This window comes from Sphaerodactylus townsendi, linkage group LG04 (assembly GCF_021028975.2).
Source record: "Sphaerodactylus townsendi isolate TG3544 linkage group LG04, MPM_Stown_v2.3, whole genome shotgun sequence".
Taxonomy (NCBI): Eukaryota; Metazoa; Chordata; class Lepidosauria; order Squamata; family Sphaerodactylidae; genus Sphaerodactylus; species Sphaerodactylus townsendi.
In genome coordinates, this window is record NC_059428.1 from 99,047,050 (window position 1) to 99,067,446 (window position 20,397).

The window sequence follows — 20,397 nt, forward strand, 5'->3', positions numbered from 1 at the left end:
GTTATATTTTGGCTTTATTTCATTTGCTCCCATTGGTTTCCATAAGAAATATATTCCAGTTGTAAGTTTCTACCCAACCAGTTTCTACTCATTCTTTCCTTCTCCTCAGCAGTTCCCACAGCCACTCCCCCTTTCCGGCTTTTTCTCTTCTTCCCACTTATCAGCCAAACTACCTTTATGTGCTCCCCTGTTCTTGCTTTTCCCCTCCCTCCTCTCTTCTGGCAGTCTCTCCCTAGGAAGAGTCTGGACAAGTTTTAAATTTCAGATTTTTCTGCAAACTTGAAACTTCATTCTAGAGAATTTCCCCTATCTGTCCTTAGGTCCATTCTGCTGATCTATTAACCCACCCTCTATGGCACATTTGGAATTGGATATATGACAAGCAGAGGTTTCACAAGGACTTGAGGGGATATTACTTTAGCCCTTCATCCACTATTTTCTTTTTCCTTCCCTGAATGTCTTCTCCCCTTTTCATGCTTCCTTCCTTGTTTCTTTCCCACCTACCAGAAAACCTAGCTTTATCTGCCCCCTGTCTTCAGCTTTCCTTCTTTCCCAGCTTCTACCTGAGAAAACTATACCCCAGTTGATCGGTGCCAGCCACCAAACCAGAGTCAATTGTATGGTGAAAACCACAAGGGACTTTCAGGGGCTGCAATTCCCCCATCACTTTCCCACACTATTTCCTCTTTCCTTCTGGCAACCCTCATAATCTGAAATGTATGGTCCTTGAAAGGGGGGCAGGAAGACAAGAAATCGAAAGATCCTGCAGTTGGAAGAGCAGAATGTGCCTCAGCCAGGAGAAGGAGAAAGATTAGCAAGGCCAGGGAAGGTTACCTGAAGGTCTATGTCTCCCACTGTAAAGAATTTGACGTCTTTGAACATCTTCTCAAGAACCTTTATCTCTCACTAGTGATGTAGGTATAGATTTTTAGGGGGGGGTTCAGGGGCGGAGCTTCAGACATGTAATGGGGGGTTGAACCCGAAAAAAAAACCCGTTACCTATGTCCTTGTCTCCCGCTCCTCTTTGCTCACCACAGTTTTGCCTGACGAGCAGCATAGCTTCTGTTTTACCAAGAGCTGCAAGTTCCCTCTAATGTCTGAGGTCTCCTTCCCCCTCCTCCCCCACCCCAGCAACAGCCTAATCAGAGAAGGTGGTGCATACTTCAGAATGAGCAATCTCTGGTGGGCAATTGAGCCTCCCCCACCTCCTAGCAGCAGCCTAATTGGGAGAATGGAGTGTGTGCACATGCATCAGAAAGAGCCATCTCTTCCATGCAATTGAGTCTCCCTGACCTTCTGTTACTGTCCCCTCTTTGCCTGCCATGGGAGGTACCTGCCCCCGCTCTCTCTGGATCTGGATCTGGTCAGTGCTATGTTACTTCATTCAAAAAGATAATTTCATTTAAAGAGAAATATTTAAAAGATTGTAAAGTACATGAAATAGTGAGGAATAACTTCTCATTACCAAGTTTTCTTTTGTATATATTTCCCAAGGAGCCCTTCTTCAGGTGTCTTTAGAGTGGAAAGCACAGTACGTAGCTTTGCTGTTTTCAGCAGCTCGTGTGAAACACTGAAACTCCTTCCCCGAGAAAGCTTGCCTCACCCCTTCACTGCTGGTATGTTGGCACCAAGCCAAAGCAGCGCTTTTGAACACCAGGATTCATTGGCAAGGCTTATTCATTCACTTTAGTCATTTCCAATTCTCTTGTGAGCGTCAGTGGATTTATACATTGTTTTGTTTGGATTTTAATAGGTTTAATTGATTATTGTTAGTTCTCTGGGGATTTAATAAAATCAAAATGCTGGGGGGGGAAAGTACATAAATAGGGCAACATTTTATTGTGTCTATTTAAATTACTAAAAACCACAACAAGAAAAGTATCAGGCCCCACTTCCAAATATTTTTTTAAGTAGGCTTGGTAAAGTTTACACATATATACCATTCACTCTTATTGACAAGGGCATGCCATTTGCACTCAGACATCCATGATCGAGTAGAAAGTGGTTCTAGAAATCACTCCTAAGGCATTTGCAAAACATTTCCATTCAACCTTTAAAATACTTTATAAGAAGACTCAAGAAATCAGACAAGACCTGATGTACAAACCCATTAGACTGGAATACTAAACTGTTTACAGATTAAAGGGTGTGGGGGATTTAGTTGATAAATTATCTGCCTTCTAAATGATTGAACAATTAAATGCTTATAACTTTGCATGTTGCAAGAGTATAAATACGTTTTTAAATACTGAGATACTGGAGGAAATATAATATAATTTACAAAATTGGATTGATGAAGTTACAACTCATTACAAGAAGGAAAAGTCCGTCTGTGGTATTTTCTCATTTTTTGTGTCTTTATTGCAGTAACATACCAGAATCAAAATAGCCTCAGAAATAAATGTGTGCCTCAGCACCTAGTCTTTTGGAACTAAATTAGACTTCCCACATTAAAATTGTTCCCTCCTGTGGCAATCCTATGCATAATTATTTGGACCATTGATATGGGATAAAACAAGGTTTGCTTCCTAAGTAAAAATACATTGAAACAGGCTCTAGAGCTTTCTGACCTATAACATACGTTAAGCTGATTTTGTTCCACTTTGTAGATAGAAGCTGCCCATCATTTTCTTTTGAAAGTTGATTTGTTCACTGTAGCATTCTTTTTTTAGCTGTTTCAATATAAACCAATTGCCAGTCAAGAAAACTGAACAGTTATCTTGGTGAAATAATCTATAAGTGTTTTTCATGCACTCATTTACTTGTCATATCTATTGTATCCCAATTTAATAATAAAAACATTGGAAAATGTAATGTAGAACTAAGTCCTTTAGGTTGGTGAATCTATTTGGACTGCAACAAATATAATTTTATTAGCATGGCCTATTTAGATCATAATGAGCCTAACCTTTCAGTAGGCATTATAGACTCTGAATTATCGTCTATTTTATGTAAAACCAGCATTTAGTTCAATAAAGGGAAAGTTCTTTTATCTGCCATTGTGTTAGAGGATTGCTGTATTAATGAGCATGCAATATGCACTGTGACCATTATCCAAGAGAGAGGTTCACTCTCCTCTGGCTATGACTGGCAAGATGCCCAGGTAATAGAATGCCAAATCCATGTCAGACTTTGTTCTTTTCTTGGAAAATTCCCAAGAGAACATTGTATTACATTTTGCACTTTGCACCCATTGCACTTTGCAAAATGCCTTAATTTTTTGGACTATGGAGAAACAAATACCTTATAATAACCGTAAACTTTGATTTGTTTGTAAAAAGTGGTTTCAAGTGTTCACAAGACCAAGTAAAATACAGCCTTTTCATCAAAAGTTCAACCCCTCATCATATGCAGTTTTTCACAGGTACTCTGTCTCTATTTGTTCTGTGTGCCTTATAGGCCATATGTAACATGTTACATAAACCTGACTCTGTACTATAAACTGTAACAGTGTAGGAAAAAGGGAGTAGAACAAACCATGAAGAAGCCTGAGGAAAGGCTCCTGCAGGCAACCAACTCCTTTTGGGCTGATGGTTGCCTTTCACTAGAATGATCCTCCAAGCTCCTTCAGTCATTTGCTTCACAGCAACACTCACTTTCTGTCTCCTTTGCCTGGGTTGTGTAGTGACCTTTACTCCACCATAGGCTGTCACTGCCATGTAAACTATGAATCATTTAGACACCTCCTGATCTATCTTTTTCATAGACACTTAAAGAAGGACTGCCTCCATAGCAGGTCCCTACTTAGAGCTTCATTCTGTTCTTCCCCCATAGGAAATTCAATCCTTTCATTGGGCATTTTTAATAGACATAAAGTTCTCTAATAGTATATTTTTTATATTGGTCTGTGGGCTTCATTTTAGGAAACTATGAAAAATTCTCCAGCAGTATTTACTTGGAATGAATAGATTTTTTTCTTTATCTTTGGTTAGCCACCACCTACTTGTTACCCAAAATGCTGGGGTCTGCCCCTTTTTAGAGTTGGGAATTGGCAAGATCAGACCTTGCTGTGCAAGAAAGGATAACCATGAGATCTTTGCCACTGAGTTTACTAGGGTTGGTTTCTGCAAGAAATCAACAGAAATCTGGAGTAAAAGGTTAACAATTTTATTGAAGGAATAAAAATAATACACTTACACATGCAAATGTAAAACAATCACAGGAATAGTTCACACAGTTGTAGGATAAAGACAAAGTTGAGGGGAAAGGTCTGGAATAGATAGGGATTTTGTGGGGGAAGGCAATTGTTACTTTATCTTAGAGCAGAAGGGTCCAAGAAGCAGAGTTCAACACCTGCATTGAGCTCTGAAGAGATGGGACAGAAACCATTGCTGGAACAGAACAACCAAACAAGAGTGTAATTTAGGAAATACTGAACACTAACTGCAAAATAAGCAGTGTAGTTATAGGGAAAATCTGGCCCTCTAGCAAATTTTCCCAGACAAAAAGCGGCTAGTACTCCAGTCGAGGGAGCATCCAGAAATTATGAGATTGGTTGATGAAATCACAACACTAGGCTTTTCCAGTTCAAATTGAGGTGGTCTTTCCCAGAGGTTAATCAGGAAAATAAAGACAGAAATAGTGCATTGAAGACTGTTTTCTACCAGGAAGACAAAATATTACCTGTCTTCAGTCTACCTTTAGTTTAGGTTTCCCAGCAGAAATCATTGTTTTTGTTCAGTTTCATCCTGCTCAACTGAGCCATCTCAGCTTGTCTGTCAACTCATTAGACAACATCTCCATACCCTTTTCCTCTGACTGACTGTTGAGCTGATAACAGAGCAGCAACAGAATACACAGACTACCAAGTGTTGCTCAGCACCAAAGGGTTACTTCGGAGGTATTATCATTTGGTATTGCATAGCTTTATGAGATGGAAATCATTTCCAACTAAAAGCTATGATACTAAGCTTCTGAACTTTCTTAATTAATTACACTTTATGATTTGTGCTTCAAAGCCTAATTTTGTATCCAAAAATACAGTATCAAATATAGCATCCTATATTTCCTTATGGTTGAGAATATACAGTTCAGACTTCACTCAAATAAGAAAAACATTGGTTCTGGTGGGTTTTCTGGGCCGTGGTCTGGAAAACCCACCAGAACCAGTTGAATCTGGCCGTGAAAGCCTTCGACAATACAAGAAAAACTTTCATTTCTATGGAGCATGTAAACAAATTGTAAGGTAATAGTAAAAGGCAATGAGAAAAAAATGAAATATAGAGAGGAAAACTTTCATTTCAGTTATCCACCAGCATGAATTATGAAAACTATTCCCAGTAAAGATGCAGCCAAGATGTATATGATGGTGCTATATTCACAGCATTATATTGTCTTCTTTTGTCTAACAATTGATTTGATTCTGTTTAATGGCAACAACAGAACTGTTTGTTTGCTGTGCAGTCAGTGACACCTCATCTGGACATGGCCCACCCACCCTATCAGATGGAGAGGGAGCGGAGGGAGGGATGGCATGCAAGGGAAGGGAAGTGAAGGGTGTGAGGGAGGGGAGGGAGTAAGGGGTGCAATGCAAGGAAGAGGGAGGGGCCTGGCATCTGGACATGGCCCACCCACCCTAGTGGAGGGAGAGGGAGGAGTGGCATGCAAGGGAAGGGGAATGAGGGAGGGGAGGGAGAAAAGGGTGGCATGCAAGGGAGGGGGAGGGGGCCCAGCATCTGGACAAGGCCCACCCATCCTAGCAGAGGGAGGGGAGGGGTGGCATGCAAGGGAAGGAGGGAGGGGAAGGAGGCAGGGGAAACAGGGGTGGCATGCAAGGGAAGGGGACGGAGGGTTAGTTTCCTTTGTTAATTTCCTTGTTAATTTCCTTTGCTTTCCCCTTAGTGGAGGGAGTGGGAGGGGAAGGAGGGGTGTCATGCAAGGGAGGGGAGTGAGGGGTGGCATGCAAGTGAGGGGAGGAAAGGGGAGGGGGCCGGCATCTGGACATGCCCCCCACCCCTTACTCCCTCCCCTCCCTTCAGGAGTGGGTGGTTTTTAAAATCAAATTAATTATTATTATTATTATTATTATTATTATTATTATTATTATTATTATTATTATTATTATTATTAGTGGCATTGAAGAAAGGGAAAATTACTGACAGTAAGGGCATAGAGATGCCTAATGGAAAAACCATAAAGTGCAATCAACCTGAATCCTATAAATACCTGGGAATACTACAGCTGGACAACATCAAGCATGGACATGTGAAAAATGTGGTCAGCAGAGAATATGTCCAAAGGGTCAGAAAAATTTTGAAAAGCAAATTAAACGGCGGGAATACGATCAAGGCTATCAACACCTGGGCCATACCTGTCATCAGATACACTGCTGGAATTGTGAACTGGACGCAAGCAGAGCTGGATGATCTGGACAGAAAAACAAGAAAACTGATGACAATCCACTACTCATTACACCCGCGTAGTGATGTTGACAGACTTTACCTACCCAGAAAATCAGGAGGTAGAGGGCTTCTGCAAGTGAAACAAACGGTGGAAGAAGAGAAACATGCACTGGCAGATTATGTGAAAAACAGTGAAGAACCAACATTGATGGAAGTCAACAGCAGAAAACTGCTCAAAGTGCAAAAGACAAAGAGTGAATACCGTAAAAATACACTGCAAAGCAGAAGAGAAAACTGGCAAAAGAAGGCTCTCCATGGACAGTTCCTAGAAAAAATTGAGGACAAAATTGACAAGGAAAAAACCTGGTTGTGGCTCACAAATGGAACTTTGAAAAAGGAGACTGAGAGCTTGATTCTTGCAGCCCAAGAACAAGCAATTCGAACAAACGCCATCAAAGCCAGAATTGAAAAGTCAACTACAGATCCCAAGTGCAGACTCTGCAAGGAAGCAGACGAAACAATAGATCACATACTTAGCTGCTGCAAGAAGATCGCGCAGACGGACTACAAGCAGAGGCATAATACTGTTGCTCAGATGATTCACTGGAACTTGTGCCACAACTACCATCTGCCTGTGACAAAGAACTGGTGGAATCACAAACCTGAAAAGGTCACTGAAAACGAACACGTAAAACTACTCTGGGACTTCCGAATTCAGACTGACAAAGTTTTGGAACACAATACTCCTGACCTCACAATTGTGGAAAAAAAGAAAGTGTGGATAGTTGATGTTGCAATTCCTGGTGACAGAAGGATTGATGAGAAGCAACTGGAAAAACTTACACGATACGAGGATTTAAGGATTGAACTACAAAGACTCTGGCACAAACCAGTAAAGGTGGTCCCAGTGGTGATCGGCACACTGGGTGCAGTGCCTAAAGATCTTGAACGGCACTTAAAAACAATCGGCGCTGACAAAATCACCATATGTCAGCTGCAAAAGGCCACCCTACTCGGCTCTGCACGCATTATTCGTCGATACATCACACAGTCCTAGATGCTTGGGAAGTGTCCGACGTGTGATGTAATACAAAATCCAGCATATTGATCTTGTTTGCTGTGTATAACTGTTTTGTATAATAATAATAATAATAATAATAATAATAATAATAATAATAATAATAATAATAATAATAATAATAATAATAAATACACCCAGAGGGTGAGGAAAATTTTGAAATCTAAATTAAATGGCGGGAATACCATCAAGGCCATCAACACTTGGGCCATACCCATCATCAGGTACACTGCAGGAATCATCAACTGGACACAGGCTGAGTTGGAAGCGTTGGATAGAAAAACTTGGAAGCTTATGACAGTGCACCATGCCTTACACCCACGCAGTGATACTGATAGATTATAATTTCCCTGGAGATCTGGTGGCAGAGGCTTACTACAAGTACAGCAAACAGTGGAAGACGAAAAGCTGGCTGATTATGTGAAGGAAAGTCAAGAACAGGCATTGATTGAAGTGAAGAACAGACATTTGCTGCAGACCCAGAAAACCAAACAAGAATACAGAAAAAATGTGATTAAAATGAGGACTGAAAGCTGGCACAACAAAGCACTGCATGGCCAATTTCTGGAGAAACAAAGCACTGCATGGCCAATTTCTGGAGAAAATCAAAGACAAGGTGGATAACGAAAAGACCTGGCTGTGGTTAACTGGAACTCTGAAAAAAGAAACTGAATCCCTGATTTTAGCCACCCAAGAGCAAGCCATTAGAACAAATTTCGAGTATTCACTGAAAAAGCGATGAGACAGTGGAAAACTGAACTGACAGTCGGAAATGAAAACTTCAGAACAGTCAACATTAAGCGAGGAATTTTCCAAGGTGATTCACTATCACCTTTACTGTTTATCATTACCAAGATCCCACTAGCAGTAATTTTAAAGAAAACAAAATTGGGCTATCAAATGGCCAAAGATTGAGAAAAAATCTCACATTTGCTTTACATGGATGATTTGAAGCTGTAGGGGAAATCAGACACAGAAATCCAGTCATTAGTAAAAATGAGAAGGTCAAGATCCTGTGGGACTTTCGAATCCAAATGGACAAAGTGTTGAAACACAATACACCAGACATCACCATGATTGAGGACAAGAAAGTGACCATCATCGACATAGCAGTCCCCGGTGACAGCAGGGTCATTGAAAAAGAACACGAGAAGGTCACTAGACACCATGATTTTAAAATCGAGCTTCAGCGTCTATGGCACAAACCAGCTGAGATCGTCCCAATGGTAATCGGCACGCTGGGCGCCATCCCAAAAACACTAGGGCAGAACTTGAAACATCTTCAAATTGACAAAATTAACATCTGTCAAATTCAGAAGGCAGCTCTGCTGGGATCCGTACGAATACTACGCCGATACATTACAACTTCCTAGGCCTCTGGGTGAGGCTCGAATTGTAATGAAGGCCAACAACCAGCTAAAGATCTGGCAGCTGTGAAATCTACCATAATAATAATAATACACACACACACACACACACACACACACACACACAATAATACACATTAGTTATGTTAAACAGTTCTTAGCATTGTTTTAGTTGAACATTTCTCTGAATACCCACATTCATAATATGACTTCATTCATATTAGTGCTTCCTCCTGTTTCTGTGCCTTGTGCCTTTGTCTTGAGAACTAATTCCCTCTGTTACCACCATGCCATTTCTTCATCCTTTGATAATCTCTAATAACTGCTCTATCCGGATCCTTCTGCTGTGAAAATCCCTCATCTCTGTGCATCATTCTGGCATGGTCAGTGTTTTTCACAATGGTAAGTTTTTTTCCATCTTGGCCTTCAGACAGCCACTTCCTAACTCCACCTGCATTGTCCAGTGTTCCAGGAGAAAAATAGCACATAAAGACTGACTAAACATATAAACAAAATGGGAACCCACAAGGAAATATGGGAGGGATCTAATTTCTCCTCCCCCACAATTTCTTCTTTCTCTTTCATAAACCCCCCAGCTTCTCCTCTTTTTCTTCTTTGTTCTATCCTTACAATGTTGCCAACCTCCAGGAGGGACCAGGAGACCACCTGTAATCACGCCAGATCTCCCAACTACAGAGATCATTTCTTCAGTTAGGGTTGCCAGCTCTAGGTTGGCAAATTCATGGAGATTTGGACATGGAGCCTTGGGAGGCTGAGGTTTGTGGAAGGAAGTAATCTCAACATAGTATAATGACATAGAATGACCCTCCAAAGCAGCTATTTTCTCTACAGGAACTGATTTCTGTCATCTGGAGAAGAACTGTAATTCCTAGTGATCTCCAGTTCCTACCTGGAAGCTGGCAAACCTTGTTTCCCTAGAGAAAATGGATACTTTGGAAGGTGAAGTGTATGGCATCATTATCCTCTGAGATCTTTCCTCAAATCTCACCCTTCTCAGGCCCCCCAAATCTTTAGCAATTTTTTAATCTGTTGTTGGCAGCCCTATCTCCTTCCCACCTAACCTACCTTTATTTGCTGCTCTGTCTTAAGCTTTCCCTCTCCCCTCCCCAGCAGCAGAATCTTCCTAGGAAAAGTATGGCTCAGTTTTGTGGTGTCAACCACTGAACCAGGCCACTAGCATAATAGAGAATGATCAAGGACTTGTGAGGGGCATCTTACTTTCCTTTGTATCAGCCTCCCCATACTATTTCCTCTTTCCTTCTTCCTGGAAATTCCCATGCTTCCTCGCTATTCCTTGTGTTATTGTCTCCTTCTCAGCAATTCACCAAACAATATATCTTTTATCTGTCATTCATTTTCAGCCGTATTAATTATTTATTTTCTTCATTTATCCACTTTTCTCCACAGTGGAGGCCAAAGAGGCTCTCATTATTTTCCTTTCCTCCTTGATATCCACTTAACAAACCTGTGAGGTAGGTTAGGCTTAAAGTATGTAACTGGTGCAAAATTACCCAGTGAGGTTCCACAGCAAGATGGGGATTTGAACCTGTGTCTCTCAGTCTGTACTCGGAAGTTCTAACTGCTACACCACACTAACTTTCCTAGGGTGACTGCTGTTGAACAGTAGCAAACAGCCATGCCTAGTTGAGTCATGCGAGTTGAGTGGTATCAAGTCACCCAGAGGTTATTTTCAGGCCTAGGGTTGCCAAACTTCAACTGAGACATGTCCCCTTGGGGGACTGCTTTGAAGGGTGGATTCTGTGGCATTATGCTTAGCTGAAGCCTGTCCCTTCCCCAAACCCTGCCTTGCTCAGAGTCCACCACAACATTCCCAGGAATTTCCCAACCTTGAACTAGCAACTCTAGTTGGCCCTAGCACCAATGAGTCCTTCCTCATAGACCAAAAGAAGGCCTGGAAACAACCTGGCTCTCCCCCTGCCTCTTTACTCACAGAAACCCAGCCTGGAATCTGTGGTTGCCTAGCAACAGCTACAGAGAGAATCCATTGCTTAAAGCTGCAGGCACTCCTTTTATAATTTTAGGGGTTTTAAACTACCCATTTTTATTCATTTTATTAGATTTCATACCTTTCTACAAACCAGAAGCCCTCTTCAGTCACCAGATGTAAACATCCTTAGGTTTGGCCATCTTCTTTATTATATAGATTATAGCTCTGCACTGTTTATTTTGCTGTCTCTTCTTTCACGGCCTTCAGTCTATCAGTGTCATGTCTGTTTTGAAATAATTGTTACACTGTCATCTCCTTTGCCACTTCTGCACATTCCTTAGACTCTAACCTTCGGTTCTTCTCTATCCTCAAAACTTGATGCTTGTCCCACCACCCTAATAAGCTTCTTTGCTCAGTAATCCCCATCTTTGGCTCAGTTCTTTCATTCATTGCCCTACAGCCAACCATGCAGTTCGAAAAACTTAACAGCCAGAAGTTTTCTTAAGAAAGGGTGGTGATTTAAATTGATTTCCCTTCCTGCGAAGACCAGACCACTGAGTCCTTCCATCCCCACAAACTTTGTTCTGGAGGTCAGTGAATCCTCAAGAGCTGCATGGAGGGTCCAGTGGGTAGAGAGATTTGTTGTCTTTGAATTCATGCTATCCTCCTTTTTCATTGCTGTTTTTTTTCTGACCAAGCACCATTACTATACTACCCACACTCCATGCCAGCAGTACAGCTTGCCTTGTACTTTCTCACTCTGTTAATACTTGCTGTCTCTTCCTTCTTTCCACTTTATACTGGGACCTCAGCTACTTCAATATAAAACTTCAAAGTTAACTTTGGAGAATTTCCCAGTCATTTCCCCCCATGCCCCTCATCCCGCAGCCCTTCCAACGTTCTTACAGTATTTCTCGATGAGATGGGTACTGTTTTGTTATTTTCTTTGCTGTCAGCCAGAGCATATGCATGACAATCAGAAAATGTTTGGGAATTTTATGCTCTCTTCCGTGCAGATCACAGACTGTTCTAAGACTAACACCTGCTGCTCATGTCTAACTATATTGAAATGAGAGAATTGGTCTCATAAGCATTGTTTTTGGTTTGTTTTCAGTTACCAACTCCTTCATGAAAAATTCCCATTATGCACAGCAATAACCCTCTTCCCCTTTTGAGATCTAGTAGTAATGCTAGAAATAATGCTAAACAGGGAGGGTGTATTAATTGAGATATAAGGTAAGAAGCATAAGATGATGGTGACATTTGATTGTTCCTTTCACTAATGAAACTCACTGCCTATTACTTTAATATTTTTCCTCCTCCATTTGTTGGGGCAAGAAACCATTGATGTGGGGGGGGGGGTATCTGTTCTGGACCAGAGCCAATCCTCTTCCACCACTTTAATTCCAGAAAGGTATTTTCATGAATTTGGTAATTGCTTTCATTTGTCCTTCAGGGTTTATACAAGACCAGCTGAGCCCCAGTGTTTCGTCTCGAGCAGATATTTTGCTCCTCCATTCCCCAGCATGGCCTTGGCCTCCGGACCCATACAGGCAGGATCCAATTATTACTGACCTGTTCATGATTGCTGTTTCTGCTAGACAACACTTCCCTTTCCAGTTCATTTCCCTACTTCAGTGATGGTGAACCTTTTCGAGGCCGAGTGCCCAACTGCAACCCAAAACCCACTTATTTATTGCAAAGTGCCAACACGGCACTTTAACCTGAACATTGAGGTTTTAGTTTAGAAAAAATGGTTGGCTCCGAGGCATGCGTTACTCAGGAGTAAGCTTGGTGGTAGTTGGTGGCTTTGCTTTGAAACAACCGTGCAACTCTTCCAACGGGTGAATCACGAACCTAGGAGGGTTTACTCAGAAGCAGGCCCCATTGCCAGCAACTGAGCTTACTCCCAGGTAAAGGATCACGCTTTAGTTCTTCGCATGAAAATCTGTGGGGTTTAACAGCCCTTAACAAGGTTACCTACATTGCTTCCCCAAAACTAAGTCTTAGGTTTAATGCTAATCGAGCCCAGCCTCCCAGGCCAGCCTAGATGTGTGGGGAGGGGCACTCTGTTTGTGCGTGCCCACAGAGAGGGCTCTGAGTGCCACATCTGGCACCCGTGCCATAGGTTCGCCACCACTGCCCTACTTGATTTCAAGAATGAGCACTGCTCTTCTTCGAACCACTCAGAATTAGGACTTCAGTTATAAAGGAAGCATTAGTGGGGCAGTTTCTATTTGGCTAAAATCTTCCTTTCATGAGCGTATGTAGTAGAGTCTGAGGCTGCTTGGACTATTGAGGTACTGCAGGAGATTTCAATGGACTTCAGAAAGTATTTGACTAAGTGTGAGGAAAGAGACATAGAGAGGCAAGCAAAAGCAGATGAAGAAAGATCCTACATCTGTAGGATTGTGAGTGGATCTGAAGAAATAAAACAAAGCAATGTAACACAGTAAACCAGACTGCCTTTTTTTCAGATGGACACAGAGAGACAAGATGGAGAGGTCCAGCTGTAGGACATAGGGTACCCTGAAGCCTTGAAAACAGTAACTTGAGAAGGCTATCACAAGAAATGGAGCTCTTAGTCCCAAATCACTAGTTTTCCCATCTTATTTCAAGGAATTGTTCCTTAGTGCTAATTAAAATACCCATAAAATTGGATCCCTTCAATAGTCCCCCCCCCCCCCCCCCCCGGTCATTCAAGGGTTACTTCACCCTTAATATTTATTCTCAATTGTTACCATATTTTAAGTATTTTCTCACATTCATTCCTCACTACTTTTTCAATTAACAATTGTCTATTTTATATCAGAAGCTCCTTGAGGGCAGGGGATATTTCTGTTTTTGACATGAAACCCTGTGTGGTATTGTTTGATAGATTGCGGTTTCTGAGTAATGAGTGGCAATAATAAAAAGATACTTCATTTTATAGCCTAACCCTATTTATGATAAGATAAGCTCATTGAATTAAGTGGAACTTACTTCAAGGTAAATCTGTTTAGGTCATTGTTCTTTCCACCATTCCTTCCACACAACAGAAACCCTGTGCTTAATATTATTTTTGAGAGGTAAAGAAGTGAATAAAATGATGCCGATTGGAATTGTTAACAACTGTTGGTGAAGACTCAGGAGTGGAAGTAAGGGGAAACAGAAAAAGGTATCACAGCAAAGAATAAAAGAACAGGAAAAAGAGAGACTTCTGAGGTGTTTAGTCGTTGAGACTAGCATGTCAAAATAATAAATAGTGACAAGGAGAAGGAGTGAACTGCAGTCATTGATCTGAGCCTGAAAGGGAGGTACATTTGTCCCGCAAAACAGAATGGGTTGAACCGTGTTCTTCACAAACCTTGAGAAACAAGAGTATGCAAAGCTTTCCAAGGCAAATGAAAGCTTTTGCAAAGCCACTCTTGAGGTGTCTTTCCATTGCTTTTGTCACCTTGTTTACACAACACATCCATTATGCAACGAGATTCTTCAGATCGCACAAAGCCTAGTGGATGGTTTGATTCCCCCCCTCCCCTTGGTTTGATCCCTAGGTACTTGTAGGTTTGAATCTCATAATGATATAGTGGGCAAAACAGCAAGGTAAAAATTATAATCATCTTGTATTTCACCATGTCCTGAGGAAACAAATAGCAAATATAATCAGAAGAGTTACAGAACAGACTGTAGTATGTCTTATCCTTGTTTAGTTCTTCTGTTTGCCCCTTTTCAGAACAATCATAGGGAAGAAAAAAGAGAAACTCAGTGCAAAAATAATGGTATTTGAATTGCCTTTACAGAACATTGTTCACTGAGATTTTATTTATAGGAGTGTCCTTTAAGGAGCCATGGGGAACAAACATATATACATTACTAAGGCATCTTTTAAAAGAAAAGGAAAGAAAAGAAATCATCTCTTTAAAGTTTTTGTTTTGTTTTGTTTTTTTGTCACAGCTCTGCAACTGTCAACTCTATGAAATAGCTTTCAGCTCTAAAAGCTTTCTGGGCAATGACAAGTAAATGAAAACACTATCTTATTTTGCTTCTACAGAACACAAAAATAATCGTGCTAATGGTAGCATTCCTAAATCTTTTTGTTTCTTCAACAAATTAGCTCTAGACATTATTGCTCAGAAACATTCTTTCTTTAAACTAGGAGCTTAGATCAGTCATTCTTAAAATTGTAGAGGGATCTGGAGGCATAAGCAGGGCAGGCTCTGCTTTGTCTTCTCTATTCTTCCTTTAGGTCTTAGATTTTAAGACAAGAAGGTTTTTACATCCCACTTTTCTCTACCTTAAGGAGTCTCAAAGCTGCTTACAATTCTGTCCCCCTTGCCTCCCCACAACAGGCACTATGCGAGTCAGGTAGAGCCGAGAGAGTTCTGAGAGAACTATGACTGGCCCAAGGTCATCTGAAAGGCATCATGTGGAAAAATGGGAATTAAATCTGGTTCAAGTCAAGGAACCTTTATTGACATAATAATAATACAGTGTTGTGTACATAGGGTTCATTCAGCTGAATAAGGAAGAAAAAACTGGCATAAGAATATAAAATGAATTTTTTATACATTAAAAAGAGGAGAAAAAAGGGGAAGGAAGGCATTGTTCAAATTTTGCTCCTAGAGTCTGCTCTGGCTTAGGTACAAGTCTAGAAATTTGGCAACTGCATCATTTACATCGCTGCTGGGATTGTCTAATAAAAAGATAATCTTTTGTAAATTAGACGTGTGGTCTTTTTTAATCAGCAGGGTCAACAGATATTTGGTTCTCAGTGTGGCATAAATGGGGCAGTCGAGTAGGATATGGTCTGTGGAGTCCACACAATTTCCATTGCACGTACATAGCCTTTGATTATAGGAAGTTTTGGTGAATCTCCCTGTTAATGCAGCTGATGGAAGAGCGTGGCAGTGGGCCAACATCTTTGCTCTTTGTAATCTGGGCACAATTATTTGACTAAGGTACTGGGGAGCCCCATTTCCAATATAAGGAATGCCCAAGGCAAGGGGAGAGCAAGACCTGGAGGCCCTTTCAGAGTTTGATGTTCCTGATCAAGCAACATCCTTTTCAGTAACTGAAAAATCTCATTGGATGGGAGCATGGCCAAAGAGTCTAAGGAGTAGCCTAGCTTAATGATTTTAGATTCAATAATGCCCCACCATTCAGAGTATCAGAGAGTCTGTAGGGCTTTGTACATCAGAGTGGTGGCATCACAGTTGAAACAAAGGTGCAGCCAATATTTGAACATGGCAAACCAGGCTCTTGTCTCTAAGAGATGTTGTCCAGTCTCGAGGCACAGAGCGGCATAGGGCACACAGTGGGCCATACCCAGGAGTCTGTACAGAAATCAAGATTGCACTCGCTCGACTGAGTTGGACCAGGAGCCTATCCAGAATGAAACTCCATACAATAGTTGCTGGGATACCTTGGCATTGGCCCTTTCCACACAGGCCATTAACGGCGGCTTGGGGATGGCAAAAACTCCATCCCCAGGCCGCCATTCGCACAGGGGGCGCAGCTGCGTCGCAGGCGCGCCGCCCTCGGGCCGGCCACCCGTCCCCACGCCGGCATTTCCCCAGTGCGCTCGGAAGCGCACTTGTTGGGGAAACGCCGGCTGGAAGCCGCTGCCATGCGAATGGCAGCGGCTTCCCGGCGCTTCCCCCCCCCTTGCTCCCTGTACTTACCTGGAGCAGGCGCGCAGGGCCAGGGGGCATGTCCCCAGGCCTCGGCGACGCACCGGAGGCCCGGGGACATGCCGGGTCAGCCGGGCGCCGGCGCATCCATGGCCAGCGCTTGACTGCCCGGCTCTTTCTAGAGACCATCCGTCGCGGGGATGGGTCCTTCTAAGCGTCGCTCGGTATTTCGGCATCAAGTACGCCGAACTCCGGCAGCTAAACGCGATTCGTGCGGAAACGGCCAGAAACAACTTTAATTGCTGCAGGTACGAATTGTTTGCCCTTGTTATTGCTGCAGGTATGAATTATTTGCTCTTGTTATAAAAAAAGGAGCAAAATTTCTGATATGCTGGCCATGGAATTTGTAATGGCATGATCTCTGTGACTGACCCAACACCCTCTACAATGAAAATGTGTTCCCAGATATTTGAAGCATTTGACCGGTTCCAAGTCATGGCTTCCTAGCATCCAACGGGATGGCTTCCAAGTTCTTGAGTACACTACAACCTTAGATTTTGGGGAGTTTAGTGTCAGGTTATTATTAGTATTGATTACAGGTCACTAGTAGTCGCTTCATGCCTTTTCCAGCATGAGACAACAAGACTGCGTCATTGGCATATAATAATAGGGGGATGTGATGAGCATCTAGGTTTGGGCAGTGTGAGTTGACAGAGTTAAGTACACATGCTAGGTCATTTAAGTAAAGGTCAAAAAGAACCGGTGCAAGGACACAGCCTTGTTTTACTCCCCTGGAGATAGATATTTTAGGTGAGAGTGATCCCTCCTGATTGCATTTAACTTGGCAGCCTATGTTATGGTGTAACGCCTTAATAAGTAGAATCTGTTCTGTTTTCTACACCAGTGATAGCGAAACTTTTCGAGGCTGAGTGCCCACATTGCAGCACAAAACCCACTTATTTATCGCAAAGTGCCGACACGGCAATTTAACCTAAATACTGAGGTTTTAATTTAGAAAAAACGGTTGGCTTCGAGGCGTGCGTTACTCGGGAATAAGCTTGGTGGTAGTTGGTGGCTTTTCTTTGAAGCATGTGTATCTTTCGATTGTTTCACTTGCCTTTTCATTGCAATTTTGGGAGAGAGGCTCCCTGGTTTATGTGTGTGTGTGTTTTCTTTGAAACAACCATGCAACTCTTCCAATGGGTGAATCACGATCCTAGGAGGGTTTACTGACTTCCATTGCCAGCAACCGAGCTTACTCCCAGGTAAAGGACCATGCTTTAGTTCTTCACATGAAAATCAGTGGGGTTTAACAGTGGGGGTTTAACAGCGCTTAACAGGGTTACCTACACTGCTTTTCCAAAACTAGGTCTTATGCTTAATTCTAATAATCGATCCCAGCAGCCCAGGCCAGCCTAGATGTGTGTGGGCAGGTGGGGGTGACTCTGTTTGCATGTGCCCATAGAGAGGGCTCTGAGTGCCACCTCTGGCACCCATGCCATAGGTTCACCACCACTGCTCTACACCCATTTTTGCAAGTTTGTCCCATAGCTTATATCTGGGGACAGAGTCAAAGGCCCCCTTGATGTCCAGGAATGCAGCATACAGTGGACTTTTGAATTGATTACAAGTTTTCGTTATCAGTTGATTAATGACCATGATATGGTCAAGGGTAGATTTGCCTGTACTGAACCCTATCTGTTCGGGTCCTAATATCCCATTCGAGACAACGCATTTATTCAATCTGGTGAGTAAGGATTTAGCATAGATTTTCCCTGGTATTCATAGTAAACAGATTGGCCTGTAGTTCACTGGTGAAAGATGGGCACCTTTTTTAAAGATAGGGACTATGATAGCCTTTGTCCAGGCCTCAGGGATTAAACCAGCGAGTTGCAGGGATTAAACCAGCAGTTGCAGATAAAGTAACCTGTTTTCCTGTTTTTGCATTTGCATGCATCCATGAAGGCAGTGATTGGAGCCCACGGAAATAACGTGGGTTGCTGTCAAGCTGAAGGCACGTCTATTTTTTATTTACCTCCCACAGATGCATAGCTATGCAGACATGCACAAATGAACCCCCACAACCATGCTGACCTCTCATGAGACCACAATACGACCATTTGCACCTGCGTGGTAATGCAAATGTAAGCCGCAAAAAGTGAAGTCAAATAAAGTGCCTCCTGCTCAGCTGTTTGCTCACAAGCAGCTGCAATCCAGGATTTTTCAAAAGACTCGCGAATAGCACAATTCTAAAAAAATGGGTTTGGGGAAATAACATGGGGCAGACTCGTTTTAGGGGCAGGATCTGTGTGAAGTGCCCCCCACAAAAAATAGATTTTATTCCCATTCTAAACCCGTGTTTAATGACCCATGCGGAGTGGGTCTGAATGAAATGCTGCCCTAGCCAAGAAAACCCAGTATCTGTAAAGCAACATCTTCATGGCACAGTTTGTTTCAGAGATGGTTAAATTTTAGGAACAAAATAAAATTTGAACCCCAAAACAAAAATGATTTCCTTTATTTAAAATGCAGCAGGGACAAAAAAAATGATTTGTTTCACTTCCCACTGAACATTTTATCTGTACCCTTTGGATATATTTATTTCCATAAAGAACAGGGTTTATGCTGATGGAAGCTAAGCTGGTGTTTTAAAAATACAGATTAAAACTTTATTAAAATTCAAAGGGAAAGCAAAGAGAGATGATTTGGGGAGTTTTATATACTTATTGGGCAAATCCTGCTAAAAACATTTAGGCCCTCTATGTGTTTAAAAAGTAATAAATAGCTATTGTGCTTACTTCATAAACTTGTCAGAGAGTCTTCATTTTATTTTCCTGAACAAACTGAATTTCTGTAGTGCTCATCCCTAGCCAGTTAATAAATACATCACCCTAAAAAGTGCTGTGGTATTAAATTTACAGCAGATAAAATATGGATGAAGTTGCTCTGCTTCAGGTACGTCAAGTGTGATTTAATATCTCTGACTACCCTTATGAGGAGTAAAATATTACTCGGCTGTTCCAACAGCAAGACAGTGACCTTTGCTCCTGAGTAACAGCCACTCAGCAAACAGAGCCAAATGAAGAAGTAGAATAACGTATAGATTTGCCATAAGAAAAAATTGATCTCAATCCATATATCAAATCTGCTGATCAGAGCTAGAAAGAAAGAAAGAAAGAAAGAAAGAAAGAAAGAAAGAAAGAAAGAAAGAAAGAAAGAAAGAAAGAAAGAAAGAAAGAAAGAAAGAAAGAAAGAAAGAAAGAAAGAAAGTGTTGGAAAAACTTGAGGTAGAAAAGACAGTTTATTTCTGAAGCTTAAGACACAGAAGAAAATATTTCTTTGGCAAGAAGGTTATGTGAGCTCTAGTTAGATTTACCTTCAAGCATGAGCACATTCATCCTAACCTGTTCCATTATTGGTCAGTGCCATAAAGATCAGTAAGATAGTTTTTCTCCCTTCTAACAGCTGAGGAAAAATTATAAGATTTATAGACATTTCCATGGCAAGGCTTTATACGCAAAGATAATTTTCCACTGGGAAATTTCTGAATAGTCTGATTTAATTTCTATCTTTTAAAGGAAGAGAGGGAAAAATACCAAAATCTATAGTAATATCTAAAGGTGATAAAAATTCCCAAGAGGAAGTATTTGTTAGCAAAGAAAATACATTCCAGTGATTTACATTTTGCTTTCAAAAATGGTGGGTGAGTGAAAGTGTGCTACTCTGCATTTCAAAGGAAAAAAGGAATGAAAATTTTTCGACAACAAAGACCAAAAAAATGAAACAGACAAATCATACAGCTGAGCACTTTTCACCTAGAGTAGTGTCTACTAACGAAGCTGCTACTGTATGTATAATAAGTATTGAGAAGATATTCTTTGAGGGGTTGGAATGAAAAATAAACTTTTTTTTGGTAATTAGAGCATATTAGTCCCAAGAAATGCCAGAAACTAACTATTCACCTCTCAGTTGCACTGATCATTTGGCTGAAATGAATGCAGATGAAATGTGGCTATTAAACAAGCTTCGA

General features: G+C 41.5%; 1 long non-coding RNA gene across 4 annotated transcripts in view; it reads left to right on the top strand.

Moving 5' to 3' along the window:
* Window positions 1–20,397, top strand: part of LOC125430861 — a 236,557-nt gene that overhangs the window by 91,828 nt on the left and 124,332 nt on the right. The gene's annotated exons all lie outside the window — the stretch shown is intronic.